General features: G+C 41.6%; 1 non-coding gene and 1 pseudogene across 2 annotated transcripts; one reads left to right on the forward strand and one right to left on the reverse strand.

The window, feature by feature from the left end:
* Window positions 1–13,295: 13,295 nt before the first annotated feature.
* On the reverse strand, window positions 13,296–13,368 carry TRNAV-AAC. The gene has a single exon. It is a non-coding gene; the product is annotated as a tRNA-Val (tRNA).
* Window positions 13,369–16,010: 2,642 nt separating this feature from the next.
* LOC112623097 lies at window positions 16,011–16,773 on the forward strand (annotated as a pseudogene). The gene has a single exon (XR_003119088.1). The product of XR_003119088.1 is annotated as a 60S ribosomal protein L8 pseudogene (transcript).
* Window positions 16,774–23,265: the final 6,492 nt, after the last annotated feature.

Below are 23,265 nucleotides of genomic sequence, written 5' to 3' on the forward strand. Positions count from 1 at the left end.
GGTTCTCACTGAAGAATGTGAAGGTCAAAGGTCAGAGAAGGTGCTTCCTTGCGCAAATAATAAAGTAGTAGTAGCCGCGCTGTCTCCAGTTCTTCTCTGCACCTAGAATGCTCTTCATCTTGTCTACACGACAGATTTTTACTCATTTTTCATAATCCAGGGGGGAAAAAATCAATGATTTCTTGTTTTTTATTATAAGATACTTCAGGTTGCTCACACCTGTAATCCCAGTGCTTTGGGAGGCCTAGGTCGGAGGACCCCTTGAGCCCAGGAGTTTGAGACCAGCCTGAGCAACATAGGGAGACCCCATCTCTACAAAAAATTAATTAATTGGGCATGTCTCAGCTACTTAGGAGGCTGAGGTGGGAGGATCCCTTGAGCCCAGAAGGTAGAGGCTGCAGTGAGCCATGATCACTCTCCCTGCACTCCAGCCTGAACAACAAAGTGAGACTCTGTCTCAAAGAAAACAACAACAACAACAACTTCATAACACTTAATTCACATTTATTTCACTGTAAAAAAAAAAAAAGAGATATATTTATATATAGAACTGCTTTTCCTACTAGTTTGCTTATCAAGAAGAATGTCACCATATCAGATTCATTACCCAATGCATGGCAAATCAATATACTGAGACATCAGATTGCAGCAGAGGAAGAGGTTTAATCATGTACAGCCCAACAAGGAGATGGAGGAAAACCTCAAATCTGCCTCCCTGAGGAGTTCGAGGTAGCGATTTTAAGGGATTTGGAGTGGATCAAGGAGTTGGGATCGTTGATTGGCCCAAGAGTGTTGCGTGGGACAGGCATGGTGGTTCAGGCCTGTAATCCTAGTGCTCTGGGAGGCTGAGGCAGAAGGATCATTTGAGGTCAGGAGTTTGAAACCAGCCTGGCCAACATGGTAAAACCCCTTCTCTACTAAAAAAAATACAAAAAATTAGCCAGGTGTGGTGGCGGGTGCCTGTAATCCTAGCTACCCAGCAGGCTGAGGCAGGAAAATTGCTTGAACCCAGGAGGCAGAGGTTGCAGTAAACCAACATTGCGCCATTGCACTCCAGACTGGGCGACAGAGTGAGATTCTGTCTCAAAAAAAGAAAAAAAAAGGGGTAAAGTCATGGGATGAGGAGATGAGAAAACTGCATTTTCTTTTTTTTTTTTCTTTTAGACTGAGTCTCACTCTGTCGTCCAGGCTGAAGTGCAGTGGCGCCATCTTGGCTCACTGCAACCTCCGCCTCCCAGGTTCAAACGATACTTCTGCCTCAGCCTCCCAAGTAGCTAGAATTACAGGCGTGTGGCACCATGGCCACCATGCCCAGCTACTTTTTGTATTTTTAGTACAGACGGGGTTTCACCATGTTGCCCAGGCTGGTCTCAAACTCCTGATCTCGAGTGATCCATACGCCTCGACCTCCCAAAGTGCTGGGATTACAAGCGTGAGCCACTGCACCTGACCCTTTTTTGTAAAATTAAAAAAATTGGGGTGGGGAGGGATAGCATTAGGAGATACACCTAATTTAAATGATGAGTTAATGGGTGCAGCACACCAACATGGCACATGTATACATATGTAACAAACCTGCACGTTGTGCACATGTACCCTAGAACTTAAAGTATAAAAAGAAAAAAAAATTGTTGCTGTCATTGTTAGAGAGAGGGTCTCACTATGTTGCCCAGGCTGATCTTGAACTTCTGGCCTCAAGTGATCCTCCAATTTTGGCCTCCCAAAGTGCTGGGATTACAGGTGTGTACCACTGTGCTCTGCCTGAAACTGCATTTTCACACTGATTCAGTTCCTTTATGAATGTCAGTGCTAGTTGGTGTTGGCCTTTCTGCTGGAATTCAGGATCTGAAAAGCATCTTAAAAACGCTTATGATTTTCTGGGCGCAGTGGCTCGCGCCTGTAATCCCAGCACTTTGGGAGGCTGAGGCAGGCAGATCATGAAGTTAAGAGATAGAGACCATCTGGGCCAACATGGTGAAACCCTGTGTCTACTAAAAAAAAAAAAATATATATATATATACACACACACACACACACACACACACACACACACACACACACAAATTAGCTGGGCGTAGTGGTGCGTTCCTGTAGTCCAAGCTACTCAGGAGGCTGAGGCAGGAGAATCGCTTGAAGCCAGCAGGCGGAGGTTGCAGTGAGCTGAGATTGGGCCACTGCACCCCAGCCTGAGTGACAGAGTGAGACTCCATCTCAAAACAAAAACAAAACAAAACAAAGCAAAACCTTTCAAATAATTAGTCCAATGTAATGATACTTAGTAGATGCTCAAAAATATTCTTGGAAGGTCAAAACAGTACAGTGGAGTAAAGTCAGAACTATGGGGAAAGATAAGAAGAATAGAAAGGAAAGGAGGAAAAAATAAGGTGATTTGGATGTGGATGATGAGAAGGGGAAAAAAATGTAAAATGTACTTCTTTTTGGTTATTCCAGATGAGAATATTGGAAATTTTAAGCATTAAAACTCCAAGGTTCTCCTAGATTTGGCATATACTCCTGCCAAATGAAAGATTGATATGTATGCTTGGCTAACAACTAGAATTTGAAGTGAGTTTGTTTTAGTCCCCATGTAGGGTAGTATCTACTGTGAGATATCATACCACCACCAAAAGGGGCTAAGTAATCTACTTTTAAAATTTTCATCTTCATGTGAAAATGAGTCCAATAATTTTTTAGATTATTTATGGAATATAATTTCAATAGTAGAAAAATTTTCTCTCTCCCTCTTTTTTTTTCTTTTCCATTTTGATCTTCTGGATTTCTTTACTGTTTGTTTACTTTCTTTTCACCCATATTTCCATTTCTATTTCTAGTATAAACTGAGAAGATCTGTATCCTTAAAATGCTCCCCTAAGTGATTTTATCCAGAGCATAAATACAGTCTTTTCCATCTCTTGTCATTTCTAAATTGTATTTCATGTAATAATGTGTTAATTTTTTAAAATTTTACATAGATAATATGTATTGTTTAAAATTTTTTTGTATAAAGCTTACCATTTTTCTTATATCCTAGCCACCCAGTTTTCCTCAGAACAGGCTATTGGTTTCTGTTATTAGTTTCCTAGAAAAGCAGAATTATTTGTGTTCTGTTCTTTGTCAGACGTCATTCTAGATTAGTTTCTGAGGAGGAGCCCATCTCTTCCTGTGTAATGAAAAACTGGACCACCTAATAGTAGTGTTTTGTTTGTTTAACAGATACCATTTCACTATGTTGCCCAGGCTGGATTCAAGCTCCTAGGCTGAAGGGATCCCCCTGCCTCAGCTTCTCAAGTAGCTGGCACTATAAGTACCCATTTGGGTATAGTGTATTTTTTTAAGATGAGGCTGGCCACACCCCATAACCTCATCAGAAATACCAATCATGTGATTTGAATCATGCATTATCAGTTAACCTGAAGACTGAGTTGAAGCAAGACCCTGTCTCAACATAAGACAAAAACACCACCACCAAAAGTATCCAAATTGGAAAGGAAGAAGTAAAATTGGGCCTGTTTGCAGATAACATGACTTTATATAGAGACAGTCCTAAAGACTCCATTAAAAAGAAGTGTTAATACTAATGAACAAATTCAATATATTTGCAGAATACAAAATCAATATTCAGAAGTCACTTGCATTACTATACAGTAACAATAAACTACATGAAATAATAAACAATAAACTACATAGAAAGAAAAATTAAAGGACAATGCCATTTATAGTAGCACCCCTCCCCCTTAAAGAAAGAATTAAACTTAATCATGAAGGTGAAATGTTGTTAATGTTTGTTAAAGTTTTCAGTGATATACAATTAATGCAATCTGTATCAAAATCTCTCTGGCAGTTTTTAGAAAACAGAAAAAAAAGACTAGAAAATTCATATAAAACTCATATGAAACTACAAAGAACCCAAAATCACCAAGTCCATTTTGAGAAAGAACAACAAAGCTGAAGACATCACACTTCCTGATTTCAGCATATACTACAGAGCTACAGTTATTAAAACAGTCTGGTACTAGCAAAAAGACAGGTATACTAACCAAAATAACAGGACAGAGAGCTCAGAGATTAATCCATAAATATATGGTCAACTGATCTTTAACGAGGTTGCCAAGAACACACAACGGGAAAAAAAAACAATCTTTTCAACAAATGATGTTGAGAAAACCAGATATTCACATGAAAAAGAATGAAATTAGACCCTTGTTTACAGCAGTCACAAAAATTAACTAAAATGGATTAATGACTTAAATCTAAGATCTGCAACTATAAAACTCTGGGAGGAAAGCTTTAGGACATCAGTCTTGGCAATGATTTAATGACTGTGACATCAAAATCATAACCAACAAGAGCAAAATTAGAAAAACGGGATAATATCAAATAAAAGAGTTTCTTTTTTTTTTTCTTTTTTTTTTTCTTTTTTTTTTTCTTTTTTTTTTTTCTTTTTTTCCGAAATGGAGTTTCATTCTTGTTGCCCCGGATAGAGTGCAGTGGCGCGATCTTGGCTCACCGCAACCTCCACCTCACGGGTTCAAGTGATCTCCTGCCTCAGGCATGTGCCACCATGCCTAGCTAATTTTGTATTTTTAGTAGAGAAGGAGTTTCTCCATGTTGGTCAGGTTGGTCTCAAACTCCCGACCTCAGGTGATCCGCCCACCTTGGCCTTCCAAAGTGCTGGGATTATAGGCCTTCTGCACGGTAAAAAAAAAAAAAAAAAAAAAAAAGGCAACCTATTAAATGGGGGGAAAAATTGCAAAGCATATATCTGATAAGGGGTTAATTTCCAAGATACATAACTCTTACAATTCAGTAGTTAATCAAAACAAATAAAAACAAAAACCTGATTAAAAATAAAAATGGGCAGGGCGCGGTGGCTCACGTTTGTAATCCCAGCACTTTGGGAGGCTAAGGCGGGCAGATCACCTGAGATCGGGAGTTTGAGACTAGCCTGACCAACATGGAGAAAACCTGTCTCTACTAAAAATACAAAATTAGCTGGACTTGGTGGCGTATGCCTGTAATCCCAGCTACTGGGGAGGCTGAGGCAGGAGAATCACTTCAACCTGGGAGGCAGAGGTTCCGGTGAGCCAAGATCGCTCCATTGCACTCCAGCCTGGGAAACAAGAGTGAAACTCCATCTCAAAAAATAATAATAATAATAAAAATGTACTAAGGACTTGCATAGACATTTCTCCAAAGACGATATACAAACAGCCAACAAGTACATGAAAAGACACTCAATGTCACTAATCATCAAGGGAATGCAAATCAAAACAAAAGTGAGATATCATCTTAATACCTGTTAGGATAGCTATTATCAAAAAAGCAAAAGACAAGTGTTGGTGAGTTCGTAGAGAAATTGGAACTTTTCTACCCTGTTAATGAGATTGTGAAATGGTGCAGCCACTGTGGAAAACAGTATGAAGGTTCTTCAAAAAATTAAAAATAGAATTACCAGGCCGGGTGCGGTGGCTCATGCCTGTAATCCCAGCACTTTGGGAGGCTGAGGCTCACAGATCACTTGAGGTCAGGACTTCGACACCAGCCTGAGTAACATGGTGAAACCCCGTCGCTACTAAAAATATAAAATTAACCGGGTGTGGTGGTGCCCGCCTATAATCCCAGTCACTCGGGAGGCTGAGGCAGGAGAATCGCTGGAAACCAGAAGGCAGAGGTTGCAGCGAGCCCAGATCGCACCACTGCCCTCCAGCCTGGGCGACAGAGCAAGACTCCATCTCCAAAAAAAAAAAAAAAAAAAAAAAAAAAAATTAGAACTACCATATATGATTCAACAACCCCACTTCTGGGTATATATCCAAAAAAATTGAATTCAGAATCTCAAGGACATATTAGTGCATCTATATTCATTACAGCATTATTCACAACACCAAAGATGTGGAAGCAACCTAAATGTTCATCAGTGGAGGGATTAATATAGAAAATATGGTATATACATAAAATAGAATATTATTCAGCCTTTAAAATAAAGGAAATTCTGGCCAGGCATGGTGACTCACGCCTGTAATTCCAGCACTTTGGGAGGCTGAGGTGGGGGGATCGCTTGAGCAATATAGTGAGAGCCTGTCTCTACAAAAAATTAAAATATTAGCCAAGCACGGCGGCGTGCAGTCCTAGCTACTCAGGAGACTGAGGTGGGAGGATCACTTGAGCCCAGGAGGTTGAGGCTGTAGTGAGCCAACATCATACCATTGCACTCGATCCTGAAAGACAAAGCAAGACTCTGTCTCAAAAGAAAAAAAAGGAAATTCTGCAATATGCAACAGCATGGGTCAACTACTTTGAGGACATTATTGTGAGTGAAATGAGCTTCCCACAAATGGACAAATACTGCTTGATTCCACTTGAGATATCTAAAATAACCAAACTCATTGAATCAGAGAGTAGAATGGTAGTTGCCTGTGGTTGGGGGAAGGGGAAAATGGGAATTTCAGTTATGCAAAGTAAGTTCTAGAGATCTGCTGTACAACATTGTGCCTGTAGTTAACAATACTGTATTGTACTCTTAAATTTTTGTCGCTGGGCTCAGTGGCTCACGCCTGTAATCCCAGCACTTTGGGAGGCCGAGGCAGGCAGATCACCTGAGGTCGGGAGTTCAAGACCAGCCTGACCAACATGGAGAAACCCCCATCTCTACTAAAAATACAAAATTAGCCTGGCATAGTGGCGCATGCCTGTAATCCCAGCTACTGGGGAGGCTGAAGCAGGAGAATAGCTTGAACCTGGGAAGTGGAGGTTGTCGTGAGCCAAGATCACGCCATTGCACTCCAGCCTGGACAACAAAAAAAAAACCCCAACCCAAAAAAAAAAAAAAAAAAAAAAAAAAATCAAGAGAGTAAATCTCATGGCAAGCTCTTTTTACCTCAATAATTTTTTTAATAAAAAAAAATGGACTTACTTTTACTCTCTAGCAAAATATAATACTTGCACATTACATCAAATAACTAAAACTTAAAATCTTTTCTTCATTTCGTTCCTCAATTCCAATAAATTCTGCTACTAGCCCCACAAATTAGGGCCTCACAAATCTAGTGTGTACAGGCACCACTGGAACTGCCAAAAAGGTTGGGCTCCCACCTCCAGCTCTAGACTGTCTTGAATTTCTGACTCCCCACCTCTGATTGACCGCAATTTCAAGTCCCAGGGGAATTCCCATTCCACCCACTAAGGAAGGAAGGATGGCTCCTAGCAGTGACTGAGAGCCTAACTGATAGGACCTTATGTCTCAAGCACCTAACTTGTAGGCTCTTTTGGCTGGAGAGGGTAATCTGACTCTAGTAGGTCTCCCTTTGTCCCAGAGAGATGCAGCCCACATTTGACCTCTAGTAAAACCGTCTGGAGCCGAAGAGATGTAGATCAAATGCAGCTATGAACTAAGTCTCAGGATTGGAGGGATGGCGCAAACTGAAAAAGAAAGGGAGATCAACAGAATCAGATTAAGCACAGCTTCTGAAGGGCAGATATTCCTGAAAATCCTGAAGGCAGAAACCTTGTCTTATCTCCACCTGCAACACACCTCAAATCATGCTTCCACCCCTCCCCCAGAAAAACACAACCTTCACAGAAGAGTTTTGAAAAGATTTCTGGAAAGGAAATAATGTTACCAGTGGCCATTGAGGTCTTTTGTCTGGTCACCACTGGTTAAAATAAAGAAATCAGCAAACTTTTTATTGCTGTGACAGCGTATGCTCATGTACTCATTGGCCATTAACATATTCTATTTTAGAATTGCCTGTTCAGGTTTTTTGCTCATAATTCTAAAAGTGAAAAATAAAGTTATGAGGGGGATAAAAAAGAATCGAATATTTATGTGACCTTGGGGAAAGAAAAATTTCTTAGGGAGACACAAAAATAACCAAAGTTAAATGAATTGGACTTCATAAAAATTAACAATTTCTTCTTCTAATTATTATTTTTGAGACGGAGTCTTGCTGGGTCGCCCAGGCTACAGTACCGTGTGTGGTGCGATCTCAGCTCACTGCAACCTCTACCTCCCAGGTTCAAACAGTTCTGCCTCAGCTTCCCAAGTAGCTGGGATTATAGGTATGTGCCATCAAAATTAACAATTTCATCACAAAAGATCATTAAAGTGTTTCCCAGACTCAAGCGATAAGAAGATACTTGCAATACAAATATTTGGCAAATAACTCTTAAGTGATATATATGGCTCAATGATTTAAAGCACAATAAAATGTGCACAGATGTGATTCAAAAGGAAACTCTGTCAGGCGTGGTGGCTCACGCCTGTAATCCCAACACTCTGAGAGACTGAGGCGGGAGAGTCTCTTGAGCTCTTGAGTTTGAGACCAGCTTGGGCAATATAGTGAGACACCCCTTCCCCGACCCACAACAAAACATTAAAAAATTAGCCTGGCATGGTGGCATGTGCTTGTGGTCCCAGCTACTCTGGGGGCTGAGATGGGAGAATTGCTTGAGCCCGGGGAGTCCAGGCAGCAGTGAGCCCTGATTGTGCCACTGCACTCCAGCTTGGGCAACAGAGCGAGACCCTGTCTCAAAAACAAAAAGAAAACAAACAAACAAAAACCCAAACAAACAAACAACAAACCCCAAAAGGAGTTCTGTTCCGTTTTATAAACCTTGAGAGCCTCACTCTTTTCTGATTGTGAAGAGTGGCCAGGTGCACCAGGTAGGTGGGACTTGTACCACCTGCACCTCAGCCCAGGTCAGAAGCTACGCAAGTGTAGAGACCAAAGTTAGGGCCCCACAGCGATACTAGTTTTGCAACAATGTTCAGTGTTTACCTTTGGTGTTGACGTTTGCGTTGACAACTGGAGTCGAGTTTAGTGAAAGAAGAATTAACTAAGCTAAAGTGGAGAGAGAAGAAAAAAACAATACTGACAGGATATATTTCCGCCCAGTTTCTATGGAAACTACCGTATACCCACGAGTCACCTCTAAAAATTAAAATGGAGTTTTCTTGGATGTCCCATATTTAGTATTGTGAAATGTATTTTTTTCCTTTGAGCATTTTCATATTTGAGGCAAGTTTTTCCTTTCATCGTATCTTCCATTTATCAAAACCAACAATATCAAAACTCCACAACCCAATACCCAGGAAGGGGTTTCCCCAGTGACCCAAATACTTCACAAATGCCAGGCCAGGTGAAGAAGGACAGGTATTTTGAGCAGAGGAAATTTTTTTTTTTTTTTTTTTTTTGAGACGGAGTCTTGCTCTGTCGCCTAGGCTGGAGTGCAGTGGTACAATCTTGGCTCACTGAAACCTCCGCCTCCCAGGTTCAAGCAATTCTCCCAGGTTCAAGCTTCTCCTGTCTCAGCCTACTGAGTAGCTGGGACACGCCACCACGCCCAGCTAATTTTCGTGGAATTTTTTTAGTAGAGGCAGAGTTTCGCCATATTGGTCAGACTGGTCTCGAACTCCTGACCTCAGGCCATCCACCTGCCTCGGCCTCCCAAAGTGCTGGGGTTACAGGCGTGAGACACCGTGCCCGGCCGAGCAGAGGAAACTTTTAAAGTTGACTGACTTCTTTGCTATTAATAAACTTTAAACTTGTTTTTTGTCTTTATGAAACAACCACTGCAAAATTATAGCTGAGACAGTGAAAAAGATCTGACCTAACCATCTTTCTTCTAACCTCCAAGCTGTCCTTGTTCATTCCTGGACGTAGGCTGAACTAACTTTGGGAGGAACTTAGTTTATAGTTTATAGTTTAGAACAATGACCATAACAGCTTTTTCCCAAAAGAAAATCCCTTATTGCCTGGGTAGGACTAACAAATTAGCTACCAGATTACAAATTATGGTTTAGGGGTCCGTCATGCATCCTCTGGCTGCAAGAATCTGAAGCTCCCCATATTCCTCCTGGGGATAACATCACTACTGTAAAACCTAAGATGGGTGCTTGAGATGTTTTGCAGACCCTACATTCGATGGATCAGCTACCACCACCCAGTTCTGCAATCCCACCCAGGAATAGAAGACAGCAAGAAAACCTCACTTCCACACCTGCTATGATTCCATCTCCAATCTGACTAATCAGCACTCCCTACTTCCCATGGCCCTTACCCCCTAAATTATCTTTTAATTAATTTATTTATTTTTGTTTGTTTGAGACCAACTGTCGCTATTGTTGCCCAGGCTGGAGTGCAATGGCACAATCTCGGCACACTGAAACCTCCACCTCCCGGGTTCAAGTGATTGTCCTGCCTCAGCCTCCCGAGTAGCTGGGATTACAGGCTCCCCTTCCGCCCCTATGGCCAGCTAGTTTTTGTATTTTTAGTAGAAGTGAGATTTCACCATGTTGGCCAGGCTGGTCTTGAACTCCTGACCTCAAGTAATCTGCCCACCTCGGCCTCCCAAAGTCCTGGGATTACAAGTATGAGCCACCGTGCCTGCTGCTAAATTATCTTTTAAAATTACCATCCCCCAGTGCTCCAATGCTCAGGGAGACTGATTTAAGTAATAATAAAACCCTGGTCTCCCACGCAGCTGGCTCTGCGTGAATTACTCTTTCTCCATTGCAATTTCCCTGTCTTGATAAATTGGCTCTGTCTAGGCAGCAGGCAAGATGAACCCGCTGGGCAGTTACATTTAGTGACCTGGAAAACTTTTTTTAACAATCTCAGTATTTTATGATTTGGTCATTTCAGAGCAATGTAGAGTTTCAGAGTAAAGTAGGAAAACCCGTTTCATAGAATCTTATAACAGATTCTTCTGCATGTGAGGAAGATCAGTGAATTTCTCTGTATTTCTGTTCCTAGAAAAAACCTGGGCCCCAACTGTGGATGTCCCATTAGTGCAGACTCATACCTTTCTTCTTAGTTTGGTACAGTTTCAGATACAATAGTCCTTTTATTCATGGGGGATATATTCCAAGACCCCTAGTGGATGCTTGAGACTGCTGATAGTCCTAAACCCTATACATAACTGTTTTTTCTTCTATACACACTGTGAAAGGAAAATAAATCTTAGAACCCTAAAATCACTAAGTCAACAGAAAAGTCAAGCTGGGAACTACAGGCAAACCTGCCTCTCATTTTATTCCTAAACAAGATAGTTAAAAAGATAAAAGAGCTACATACCTCCCTCACAATTTGCCCACAAGGAAATTCCTTGAAGGCCTTAAGGTATTTATCCTAAAACAATTCTGTTGAATTTCACCCTGGCAATGTAAACTGATAGCTTACCTTCACAGGTGTGGGACTGAAAGTCATCCCTCTGGCCAGGTGCGGTGGGTCATTCACGCCTCTAATCTCAGCACTTTGGGAGGCCAAGGTGGGCAGATCACCTGAGGTCAGGAGACCAGCCTGGCCAACATGGCAAAACTCTGTCTCTAATAAAAATACAAAAATTAGCCAGGTGTAGTGGCATGCGCCTGTAATCCCAGCTATTGGAGAGGCTGAGACAGGAGAATCGCTTGAACCCAGGAGGCGGAGGTTGTTGCAGTGAGGAGGTTGTTGCAGTGAGCCAAGATCGCACCACTGCACTTTAGCCTGGGTGACAGAGTGAGACTCTGTCTCAAACAAAACAAAACAAAACAAAAAACCAAACTGTCATCCCTCTGCTCACCTGAGACAAATGCATATCTGATTGTTTCCTCCGCCCTATTGTTTATGTAAAAATGCAGATTCACTGAGCCAAACTAAATTGTGTATTCAGTGAAAGCTTGATCAAGGACTCAAAGGAATGCAACCTTTGTCTTTTGTGTCTTTTCTACCTATGACCTGGAAGACCCCACCACCACTTTGAGTTGTCCAGTCCTACTGGATCAAACCAATGTACATCTTACACATAGTGATTGATGTCTCATGTCTCCTTAAAATGTATAAAAGCAAGCTGTACGCTGACCACCTTGGGCACAGGTTGTCAGGACCTCCTGAGCCTGTGTAACAGGTGTATCCTTAACCTTAGCAAAATAAACTCTCTAAATTGGTTGAGATCTGTCTCAGATATTTTGGGTTTACAACACATACCTATAATGGTTTAACTGATAAAATAGCCAGGGTAAATAACAGCAACTAATAATAAAGTATAACAATTATAACAATATACTGTAATTAAAGTTACATGAATGTGGTCCTTCTCTTTTTCCCTATATCAAGCTTTTTTGTTGTTGTTGTTGCTCTTTGGTTTTGTTGTTAAAACAAGTAATTTATAACCATTTGGTTGGAGAGTTTATTAAAAAACTCAGTGAGGCACTACAGGTAGATTACGGAAGGTGGATATTAGAAGTTAAGGAATTGTCTGCTTTATTACAGTGAAATTTAAACTGACAATGCTGGTTTAGCACACTTTTTTTTTTTAGGCAGAGTCTCACTCTGTTGCCCAGGCTGGAGTGCAGTGGCACAATCTTGGCTCACTGTAACCTCCTCCTCCCAGGTTCAAGTAATTCTCACACCTCAGCCTCCCAAGTAGCTGGGACTACAGGTGTGTGCCATCACACCCAGCTAATTTCTGTAATTTTATAGAGATAGGGGTTTGCCATGTTGACCAAGCTGGTCTTGAACTCCGGACCTCAAGTAATCCGCCCGCCTCGGCCTCCCAGAGTGATGGGATTACAGGCCTGAGCCACCACGCCCAGCCTAGCACACTCTTAAGTTTAAAAAAGAAATCAGTTTCTTTTGTTACTGATGAGTTCAGTTGATTGGCGCATCTTACCCATAATGCCAACATCTGGCGTTGAGTACTCATAGAGGCCAGGCCAGTATATAATTTTTTTTTTTTAAAACACTTGACAGTTTCTAAGTATCCACATGAAATTGCCTCTTACCTATTTTATGAAAAATTCTCTCTTCACTTAGGGGTAAAGGGAAGTCAATAGAATATCAGTTATTCACTTGGCTCAAAGCGTGGCCCTGTTTCTTTTTTTATTTTTTTCTAACGGACCTGGGTCCTAAGCATTGCTTATTTTTAGAAACCCCTAAGGAAAATCTCTTGGCAAAGAATCTGCACAAGTGGCTCTGGAAATTTCAAGGAAGCCAATCTCACCTGCATAGTATAGGCGGGATCCTGCACCACTAGAGCCTACTCGAGTTGACGCCATTGGGCCCTAGAACCTACAGGCCACACAGAGCATAAGGGGAGGGAGCTGGGACAGCGACATGCTGGGGCGCGGCAAGATGGGGTGATGTGGGCCTCACCGTGGCTGAGGACAAAGGAGGGAGCAAAATTGTTCCTGAGGTGGCTCAAATCAAAAAAAGGAGGATATGAGATCCTTTGATTTAGGTGCTTGATCATATACAAAGGTCCTATCTAGTTCAAATGGAGACTCTCGGGAACAAAACGTAAGAAAGAGGACCACTTGTTTCCGCCTGGTTTCGAACCAGGGACCTTTCGCGTGTTAGGCGAACGTGATAACCACTACACTACGGAAACAACTCTGCTGGAAGACATTGGAATTGAGGCACCTAGGGCGAGACAATCCAGGTTTGGCTTTAGAAAATCTCTATGTTCTACTCAGATTTTTTTTTCCTGGTAGTTTTTTCCATATATTTCAGACTTTCTACTTATTAAAATCAAAGATATCACATCCTGACCGTTGTTATTTGCCTACCACAAATTGGTACATATATTCACCAAATATATTTACCAGAATGCCCAGTAAACTATTCAGAATAATAAAAACTACTGGAAACTTCGCAAGTGCCCATCAGCAGATGCATGAATTAATTCACATGAAATAATCTATTGCAACAATAATGAACAATCTACAACTATGTGGATGAATCTCACGGAGATGTTGACTAAAATAAACCAGACAGAAAAGGACAGTACTCTGTGGCTCCACTGATTTAAATTATAAAGCTGGTAACATTCCGCTGTCCAGCCAGAAGTCACAATAGTGCTTCCCTCTGGGAAGAGTGGGTAGTAACTGAAAAGGAACTGGAAATGCTCTGGTTTACCAGGTGTGTTCATTTTATGTGTACTCATCAAGGGGTGTGTATGTGTGTGTGTGTGTGCGTGTGTAAGAGGCGGGGAAGGTGGGAGAGAGAGGCGGAGAAGGAGGCAGGGAGAGAGAGGGAGAGATTGGGAGAGAGGTGCACAGGGAGAGACTGATAAATTGAAGAAGTAATAGGGTTATGCAGTTGAGTTGTAGAGACTGGTTAGAAAGTGTTAAATCCATAGGGCAGGCTGTAATAAAAGACAGGCCATCAGAAAAGGCAGGCTGAAAACAATACAGACAATTCAATAAAACCAGAAGTTCTTTGAAAAGTTGTCTACATTGTCAGCAAACTTGACATTTAGCTAGATTGACTAAGTAAAAACAAAAAAAAGGAAAAGAAAAGAAAAGAAAAGAGACTCAAAGTATTAAAATTGGAAGTGAAAGCGGGGATATTATTACTAAATTTACAAAAATAAAAAGAATTATAAGAGTACACTATGAAAATTGTATGCCAGCAAATTGGATGACCTAGATTAAATGAGCAAACTCCTAGAAACACACAATCTACAAAGATTGAATCATAAAGAATTAGAAATCTGAAAAGACCTATAACTAGTAAGGATATTGAAACAGTAATCAAAAACCTACCATGAAAAAAAGCCCTGGACCAGCTGGCTTTACTGATGAATTCTATCAAACATTTAAATAATTAAGCGGTCCTTCTCACACTTTTCCACAAAACTGAAGAGTAGGAAACACTTCCTAATTCTTTTTATTAAGCTAGCATTACTCTGGTACCAAAGGCAGACAAAGCGATTACAAAAAGAAAGCTACAGGCTAATATTTTTTTATCAATGCTAAATTCCTCAACAAAATACTGGCAAACTGAATTCAACAATATATTAAAAGGATTTTACACCATAGCAAAGTAGGATTTATTCCTGAAATGGAAAGATTCAGCATACAAAACAAGTAATTAACATAATGTATACATAAACAGAATGAAAGAAAAAAGTCTTTTGAATTAATACAAAAAAAAGCATTTGACAAACTTTAAACACTTTCATGATAAGAAAAAAAAATTCAGTAAAGTACACATGGACGGAAATTCCCTCAATATGATAAAGGCTTTTTATGAACATTATCCTCAATAATGAAAGACTGAAAGTTTTTTTCTGTAAGATCAGGAACAAGACAGGAATGCCTACTTTTACTACTGTATTTAGCTGGTATTGGCAGTTCTAGATAGAGGGGGAAAAAAAAAAAAAAACCAAACAAGAAAAAGAAATAAAAGGCATCCAAACTGGAAAAAAAGGTAAAAGTATTTCTGTCACAGATGATGATTTTATATATAAAAAACTTCGATGTTTTATATATATATAAACACAAAAAAGTTACAGCCAGTAAACAAATTCGATAAAATTGAAGGATATAAAACTCAGTTGCATTTCTATACACTATTAATGAACAATCTGAAAAGACAATTAAGAAAACATTTCCCCACCGGGCACGGTGGCTCACTCCTGTAATCCTCCCAGCACTTTGGGAGGCCGAGACGGGCGGATCACGAGGTCAGGAGTTCGAGACCAACTTGGCCAATATGGTCAAACCCCGTCTCTACTAAAAATACAAACAAAACGAAAAAATTAGCCGGGCATGGTGGCGCGCGCCTGTAGTCCCAGCTACTCGGGAGGCTGAGGCAGGAGAAGCAGAGGCTGCAGTGATCTGAGATTGTGCCACTGCACTCCATCCTGGGCAATAGAAGGAGACTCCGTCTCCAAAAAAGAAAAGAAAAACATTTCCAATTACAATAGGATCAACAAGAATAAAATACTTAGGATTAAAATTAATCAAGGAGGAAGAAGACTTGTATGCTGGAGACTACAAAACATAGCTGAAAGGAATGAAAGAAGACAGCAATGAAAGGAAGGACATTGATGTTCAATTAGTTAACACTAAGAGATATCTATGATTCAACATAAACTCTATCAAAATCCCAATAATGTTTTTTTACAGAAATAAGCAAATCCATTCTAAAGCTCGTATTGAATCTCAAGGGATCCTAAATAGCCAAATTAATCTTGAAAAAGAAGAACAGCTCTTTCGGCCACGCTCATGACCAGGACCCGTCGCCATGGGCCGCGTGATCAAAGGGCAGAGGAAGGGCGCCGGATCTGTGTTCCCCGCGCAAGTGAAGCACCTTTAGGGCTCCGCGTGCCTGGACGCCGTAGATTTCGCGGAGCGGCACGGCTACATCAAGGGCACTCTGAAGTAAGTCATCCACTACCCGGGCCGCAGCGCGCCCCTCGCCAAGGTGGTTTTCCGAGATCCGTACCGGTTTAAGAAGCAAACGGAGCTATTCATTGCCGCCGAGGGCATTCACACAGGCCAGTTTGTGTATTGCGGCAAGACGGCTCAGCTCAACATTGACAATATGCTCCCTGTGGGCCCCATGACTGAGGGTACAATCGTGTGCTGCCTGAAGGAGAAACCTGGAGACCGTGGCAAGCTGGCCCGGGCATCAGGGAACTATGTCACCGTTATCTCCTACAACCCTGAGACCAAGAAGACCCGTGTGAAGCTGCCCTCTGGCTCCAAGAAGGTTATCTCCTCAGCCAACAGAGCTGTGGTTGGTGTGGTGGCTGGAGGTGGCCGAACTGACAAACCCATCTTGAAGGCTGGCGGGGCCTACTACAAATATAAGGCAAAGAGGAATTGCTGGCCACGAGTAGTGGAACCCTGTGGAGCATCCTTTTGAAGGTGGTAACCCCCAGCACATTGGCAAGCCCTCCATCATCCGCAGAGATGCCCCTGCTGGCTGCAAAGTGGGTCTCACTGCTGCCCACCCGACTGGACTTCTCCGAGGAACCAAGACTGTGCAGGAGAAAGAGAGCTAGTGCTCAATAAAGAGAGCTAGGGGCTCAATAAAGTTTGTCTTTATGCAAAAAGAAAAAAAAGAAAAAGAAAAAGAAAAAGAAAAAGAACAAAATTGGAGGCTTTATACTTCCTGATCTCAACATTTACTTTAAAGCTACAGTAATCAGCCGGGCGCAGTGGCTCAAGCCTGTAATCCCAGCACTTTGGGAGGCCGAGGCGGGCGGATCACGAGGTCAGGAGATCGAGGCCATCCTGGCTAACACGGTGAAACCCCGTCTCTACTAAAAAATACAAAAAACTAGCCGGGCGAGGTGGCAGCGCCTGTAGTCCCAGCTACTCGGGAGGCTGAGGCAGGAGAATGGCGTAAACCCGGAAGGCGGAGCTTGCAGTGAGCTGAGATCCGGCCACCGCACTCCAGCCTGGGCGACAGAGCCAAACTCCGTCTCAAAAAAAAAAATAAATAAAGCTACAGTAATCAAAACAGTATGGTACTGGCATAAGGAGAGACATACAGACACAAGGGAATAGAGGGCCCAGAAATAAACTGTGGCTTGTATGGGCAACTGAATTGTGACAAGGGTGCCAGGACCATTTAATGGAGAAAGAACAGACTTTTCGACAAATGGTGCTAGGAAAACTGAATATCTACATGCAAAAGAATGAAGTTGGAAGTTCACCTTATAATACATGTAAAAACTAACTTAAAACAGATCAAAGACCTAAACATAGGTGCTAAAACTTTAAAATTCTTAGATGAAAACCTTGTGGAAAATCTTCATGACATTTGGCAATGATTTCTTGGATATCATACCAAAAGCACAGAGAACAATAACAAAAATAGATAAATTAGACTTCATCGAATTAGTTACATTTGTAGGCTGGGCATGGTGGCTCACGTCTGTAATCCCAGCACTTTGGGAGGCCGAAGCGGGTGGATCACCTGAGGTCAGGCATTCGAGACCAGCCTGACCAATATGGTGAAACCCCATCTCTACTAAAATTACAAAAATTAGCTGGGCGTGGTGTCCTGCGCCTGTAGTCTCAGCTACTTGGGAGGCCGAGGCAGGAGAATCACTTGAACCTGAGAGGCGGAAATTCAAGTGAGCCAAGATTGTGCCACTACACTCTAGCCTGGGCGACAGAGCGAGACTCTGTCTCAAACAATAAATAAATAAATATTTAAAAATAAAAATAAAATAAAATAAAAACATTTATAGTCAGGGCACTGTTTAGTCAGATTTTATTGAATTATTTATTGAATTAGGACACAATCAAAAGAGTGAAAAGACAATTCATGGAATGGAAGAAAATATTTGCGCAGCATATGTCTGACAAAGGATTAATATCTAGAATACGTAAAGAACTACTACAACTCAACAGTAACAACAACAACACAACCCAGTCCAAATTGGGCAAAGGACTTGGATCATTTCTCCAAAGACGATAGAAGCACAAATAGCCAATAAGCACATCAAGAAATGTTCAACTTCACTAACCATTAGGAAAATGCAAATCAAAACCACAGTGAGATAGCATCTGAGATCCCTTAGGATGGCTATTAGAAAAAAAGAAAAAGAAAACAAAAAGCAAAATAAATACCAGGAAGGATATAGAAAATTATTATTCTGGTGCATTGCTGGTGGGAATGTAAAATAGTATAGCCACTGTAGAAAACAGTATGGCAGTTTCTAAAAAAATTAAACATATTATTACTATATGGTCCAGCAATTCCACTTCTAGGTGTTTATCTAAACGAATTGAAAGCAGAAGCTCGGCCGGGCGCGGTGGCTCACGCCTGTAATCCCAGCACTTTAGGAGGCTGAGGCAGGGAGATCACGAGGTCAGGAGATCGAGACCATCCTGGCTAACACAGTGAAACCCTGTCTCTACTAAAAATACAAGTCGGGCATGGTGGTGGGTGCCTGCAGTCTCAGTTACTAGGGAGGCTGAGGCAGGAGAATGACTTGAACCCGGGAGGCAGAGCTTGCAGTGAGCCAAGGTCGAGTCACTGCATTCCAGCCTGGGTGACAGAGCGAGACTCCGTCTCAAAAACAAACAAACAAACAAACAAAAAAACAGAAAGCAGAAGCTCAGATACTTGCACACCAATTGTTCCCAGCAGCATTATTCACAACAGTCAAAAGATGGGGCTGGGCATGGTGGGTCACATCTGCTGGGTCACACCCAGCAGTTTGGGAGGCTGAGGCTGAAGGACCCCTTGAGGCAAGGAGTTCAAGACTGGACTGAGCAAAATGCAACCACTACTTCTACAATACAATTTTAAAATTAGCTGCCACTGCACTCCAGCCTCACTGCACTCCAGCCTGGTGACAGTGTGAGACCTTGTCATCCTCTTCCCCCCAAAAAAGATATATTTAACCCAATGTCCACTGACAGATAAATAATGTGCGATATATACAAGCAATGGGATATACTTTAGCCTTAGAAAAAATGAAATTCTCATAAATACCATGACGTGAATGAACTTTGAGGACATTAAGCTAAGTGAAAAAAGCCAAACAGGACAAATATTGTATAATCTACTTCTATTAGATACATAAAAACACAAGCAAAATTTATAGAGACAGACAATGGGTACCAAGGGCTGAAGGGGAGCAGATGGGGAGTTTTTGTTTAATGGTTATAGAGTTTCAGTTTGGGATGCTAAAAAAGTTCTGGAGATGGATGATGGTGATGGTTCCACCACACTGAATGTATTTAATTTTACCAAAATGTACTCTTAAAATAATAAAAATGGCAAATTTTATATTATGTATGTTTTACCACAATTTAAAAAATGCCATGGGGGAAAGTATGCATAAGGATATAAAGTAAGGGATCTAGAAGAGAAATGTTAAAAATATACAAAACAAAAGCTAACTCTATTTTTAGTTTTTTTTTTTTTTTACCTGGCATGGCTATATTAACTTTATTTATGTATGTATTTATTTATTTTTTTGAGATGGAGTCTCACACTCTCACTCAGGCTGGAGTGCAGTTGCGTGATCTCAGCTCACTGTAACTTCCATCTCCCGGGTTCAAGTGATTCTCCTGCCTCAGCCTCCAAAGTAGCTGGGATTCCAGGTGTGCACCACCATGCCCAGCTAATTTTTGTATTTTTAGTAGAGACAGGGTTTCACCATATTGGCCAGCTTGGTTTCAAATTCCTGACCTCCTGTGGTCCTCCCGCCTCAACGTCCCAAAGTGCTGGGATTATAGTGTGAGCCACCACATCCGGCCAATATTTTTTAAAATGTAGAATTTAAGACAAGAAGCATTACCACAGAGATATTTCATAACAATAAGAGATGCATTTTATAGTGATGGAAGAGACATTTTATAAAAGAGAAACATAAACATTCTAAATGTGTATGCATTCAATAACATAGTTTCAAAATATATAGACCAAAAATGATGTGAAAACTTATATCCACACAAAAATTTGTATAAAATGGTTCATAGCAGCTTTATTTGTAATAGCAAAACACTAGAAAGCATCAAGGCCGGGCGCGGTGGCTCAAGCCTGTAATCCCAGCACTTTGGGAGGCTGAGACGGGCGGATCACAAGGTCAGGAGATCGAGACCATCCTGGCTAACACGGTGAAACCCCGTCTCTACTAAAAAATACAAAAAACTAGCCGGGCGAGGTGGCGGGCGCCTGTGGTCCCAGCTACTCCGGAGGCTGAGGCAGGAGAATGGTGTGAACCCGGGAGGCGGAGCTTGCAGTGAGCTGAGATCCGGCCACTGCGCTCCAGCCTGGGCGACAGAGCCAGACTCAGTCTCAAAAAAAAAAAAAAAAAAAAAAGAAAGCATCAAAATGTCTTTCAATATATGAATGGTTAAATAAACAGTTGTCCATCCATACCATGGAATACTCAACAATAACAAGTCAGGAGCTATTGATATCACGAGTTGGATGGATCTTGAGGAAACTAGGCTGTGGAAAAGGCCAATCTTTAAAGGTCATCTATTATATGATTCTATATCTATAACATTCTCAAAATGAAAAAGAATTGTAGAATTTTTGTCAAGGCTGGGCACAGTGGCTCACGCCTGTAATCCAAGCACTGTGGGAGGCCAAGGCAAGAGGATCACTTGAAGTCAGGAGTTTGAGACCAGCCTAGCCAACATGGTGAAACTTCATCTCTACTGAGAATAGAAAAAGTAGCCAGGCCTGGCAGCTGACACCTGTAATCCCAGCTACTTGGGAGGCAGAGGCAGAGGCAGGAGAATCACTTGAATGGGGAAGCAGAGGTTGCAGTGAGCCAAGATTGCACTCCAGCCTGGGCAACAGAGCGAGACTCTATCTCAAAAATAAATAAATAAATAAATAAATAATTTTTGTCAAGAGGAGAGGTAAGTAGGTATGACTAATTAAGGGGTGGCATTCACAGTGGGATCTTTGTGGTGCTGGAATTGTTTCGTGTCTGGTTTCCAGTGTTAGCTACACAAATCTACACGTGATAAAAATTATCTAGAACCATACACACATGTCATCCCAATGTCAAATTCCTGTGTTTGATATTGTGTTATATAAGAAGTAACCATTGGGCCAGCACATTGGGTGACTCACCCCTGTAATCCCAGCACTTTGGGAGGCTGAGATGGGTGGATCATCTGAGGTCAGGAATTCAAGACTAGCTAGGCTGACATGGTGAAACCTTGTCTCTACTAAAAATACAAAAATTAGCCGCGTGTGGTGGTGGGTGACCATAATCCCAGCTACTCTGGAGCCTGAGGCAGGAGAATCGTTTGAACTCAAGAGGCGGAGGTTGCTGTGAGCCAAGATCACGCCACTGGACTCCCTCCTGGGCGACAGAGCGAGACTCCGTCTCAAAAAAAAAAAAAAAAAAAAGAAGTAATCTTTGTAGGAAACTGGGTTAAGGGTACAGGGGAGTTCTCTACTTTCTTTGTAACTTCTTGTTAACCTATTATAATTTCAAAATTACAGCTTAAGAAGACCTGATGGTTCACAGGAACTAAATAGTGAAAGAAAAACAACAACAAAACCACGCTGGAACTAAAAACAGGAAAATCCACACTCATGGCTTAAGGTTTTCCATACTTCGTGTGAGGTCACAGGGCAAACCACTGCCCCCAAAACTGGAGAGACAGAAAGGCAAATACAGAGTACCACAACTTACCAGACCAGAAACCCAAAGAGCAAAATCCTCCATGTGAATCAGTGCTGGAGCAGGACACCTGAGCTGTAATTAAGAACCTGCTCGAGGCTTTCTGTGGACAAATCTCAAGGAAAAATCTCCAGCTATAAATTTGTGAACTTTATGTCAGGAGCTCAACCAGGTTCTCACAATGAGAGAGAAAAATCCCCTCTGGTAGCAGGTGGGGCAAGAACCAGTTTGCAACAGGCCAGAGCATTCTGTTCTTTTTTTTTTTTGAGACGGAGTCTCGCTCTGTCACCCAGGCTGGTGTGCAGCGGCACAATCTCAGCTCACTGCAACCTCCACCTCCTGGGTTTTAAGCAGTTCTTTCTGCCTCAGCCTCCTGAGCAGCTGGGATCACAGGCACCTGCCACCACGCCCGGCTAATTTTTGTAGAGACGGGGTTCCGCCATGTTGGCCAAGCTGGTCTTGAACTCCTGATCTCAGGTGATCCACCTGCCTGGCCTCCCAAAGTGCTGGTATTACAGGCATGAGCCACTGCGCTGGGCCCATTCTGTTATTCTTAACAAGGTCTGCCCTCAGGAGAAACCATTTAATCTCAATCTAACCTGCTGGGGTTTTATCAAGAGCCGGATGGATCTACGGGAAGGGAAATAACTCCAGCCCACTCTAGCCATCCAGTACCACCAAAAATGGGGAAAAACCTAAAAAGCATGTTTAAAGCTCACAGTTCAGAGACACAGGCTCACTAGTAGACTGAGACCTACTTGTGAGACTACAGAATGCTTTTCTCCCTCCACACTTTGTCACCACATTACTAAAGGCCTGCTTGCAGCAGCTCATTTTACCCAGTACAGCATGTCCTTCTATCAAGAAAAAAATAACAAGACATTAAAAAAAAAAAAAAAGACAAAATACACAGTTTAAAGAGAGAGAGCAAGTGTCAGAACCAGACTCAAATATGACAGGGATGTTGGAATTCTCAGACCAGGAATTTGAAACAACTGATTAAGATACTAAGAATAAGATGACAGCATACAAGAACACATGGGCAATGTAAGCAGAGAGATGGAAATTCTTAGAACGAACCAAAAAGACCTGCTAGTGATCAAAAACACTATAACACCAAGACAATGAAAATACAAGCCGCAGACTGGGAGAAAATACATGCAAAAGACATATCAGATAAAGTACTGTTATTCAAAATACACAAAGAGCTCTTAAAACTCATCAGTAAGAACACAATCCCATGAAAAAATGGCCAAAGACCTTAACAGTCACCTCACCAAAGAAGATATATAGGTGATTAATATACATATGGAAAGATGCTCCACAGTATATGTTCAGGGAGATTCAAATTTTAAAAAATGAGATAACACAATATACCTA

This window comes from Theropithecus gelada, chromosome 4 (genome assembly GCF_003255815.1).
Source record: "Theropithecus gelada isolate Dixy chromosome 4, Tgel_1.0, whole genome shotgun sequence".
Taxonomy (NCBI): domain Eukaryota; kingdom Metazoa; phylum Chordata; class Mammalia; order Primates; family Cercopithecidae; genus Theropithecus; species Theropithecus gelada.